At 42.8% G+C, this 1,671-nt stretch overlaps 1 non-coding gene across 1 annotated transcript; it reads left to right on the plus strand.

Annotated features, from left to right (window-relative positions):
• Positions 1-1,039: 1,039 nt before the first annotated feature.
• LOC127109307 (small nucleolar RNA R71) lies at positions 1,040-1,146 on the plus strand. The gene has a single exon (XR_007796623.1). It is a non-coding gene; the product is annotated as a small nucleolar RNA R71 (small nucleolar RNA).
• The last annotated feature ends 525 nt before the right edge of the window (positions 1,147-1,671 follow it).

Here is a 1,671-nt window from a genome sequence, read left to right on the forward strand (position 1 = left end):
GTATTGGTTATTGACTTTGGTTTGTTTAAGTCTTTGCGGATATGGGATTGGTGGTTTGTACGGGGGTGGTGGTTTGTAAGTTTTATCCTTGGCTTCACCTTTTTGGTTGGTTTGTTTCTCAGGTTCCTCTGGTTCCTCTTCTTGGTTGGTAGGCATATTTTCTTTAGAAGTTTTGGACTCGCTCATTGCTGGGTTCTGAGGCCCTTCGTAAGCGGTCCCACTTCTTAATGAGATAACGTTGGCTTGCCCTCGAGGGTTTGGTTGAGGTTGTCCAGGAAATTGGCCTCCAGGTGTAGTTTGTGGGGCTTGGTTCTGTGCTACCGGTGAGATCTGGGTTTCAAGCATCTTGTTGTGAGTGATTATCTGGTCAACCTTGGTTCCTAATTGCGTTATAAGTTTATTTACGTGAATGTTCTGGTTTAGGAATTCTTTATTTTGCTGAGTCTGGCCCGATATAAAGCTTTCCATGATCTTCTCAAGGTTAAACTTCTGGGGCACAACTTGCATAGGTTGATTTGGTTTTTGGGCTTGATAACCTTGCGGTCTCTGAGGTGCATGATTTTGGATAGGGTTCTGGTTTTTATAGGAGAAATTTGGATGATTCTTCCATCCAGGGTTGTAAGTGTTTGAAAATGGGTTACCTTGGGCGTAATTCACATGGTCGGTATTCAGTTCGTTCAAAAGGTTACACTCCGCCGATTCATGTCCTTTAGATCCACAGAGTTTGCACTCTGTGTGGACTACTGCTATGATGTTAGTGTTTGTAGACATATGTTCGATCCTAAGGGCTAAAGCGTCCATTTTCGCCTGCATCATGTCTAGAGAGCTTACCTCATGTATTCCACCTTGGGTCTCCTTTTTCTCTATTGATGCTCGTTCAGTTCCCCATTAGTAATGGTTTTGGGCCATATCCTCAATTAGGTCACAAGCTTCTGGATAAGGTTTGTTCATCAGTGCGCCACCTGTGGCAACGTCGATGCTCATCTTGGTGTTACAATGGAGTCCATTGTAGAAGGTATGAATGATCAACCATTGTTCTAGGCCATGGTGTGGGCAGACTCTTAATAGCTCTTTATATCTCTCCCAATCTTCGAAAAGTGATTCTCCTTGGTTTTGAGCAAATCTAGTTATTTGGTTTCGAAGAACAACAGTCTTACTAGGGGGAAATATCTAGCAAGGAATACTCTCCTAAGATCTTCCCAGGTAGTTATTGAATTAGCTGGAAGTGAATCTAGCCATGAACGTGCTCTATCCCTGAGGGAGAAAGGAAATAATCTTAAACGGGTCGCATAGGGTGAAGCGCCGTTAGATTTAAAGGTGTCGGCTAGTTGGATAAAAACTTTTTAATGTTGAATCGGGTTCTCAGTAGCGAGACCCGCGTATTGGTTTTGTTGCACTAATTGCAACAAAGACGGTTTTAGTTCGAAATTGTTAACAAGTATAAGGGGGTTTACTATACTCGAATTAGGTTCCTCATCAGAGGGTTGGGAAAATTCCTTAAGAGGTCGCCTATCGCGATTCTCGGCCATATCTTTCTTAATTCGGATGAGTAAGAGGCGTGTACGAGTATAACGTTCGGGTTCCGCTAAAAGATATACTAAATTTTCGGTACTACGGGTTCTTCGCATTTACCGGCTAATAATGCCTTAGTCTATATGGTGTAACAACAGG

The sequence above is a fragment of the Lathyrus oleraceus genome, chromosome 7, assembly GCF_024323335.1.
Source record: "Lathyrus oleraceus cultivar Zhongwan6 chromosome 7, CAAS_Psat_ZW6_1.0, whole genome shotgun sequence".
In the NCBI taxonomy this organism is placed as follows: domain Eukaryota; kingdom Viridiplantae; phylum Streptophyta; class Magnoliopsida; order Fabales; family Fabaceae; genus Lathyrus; species Lathyrus oleraceus.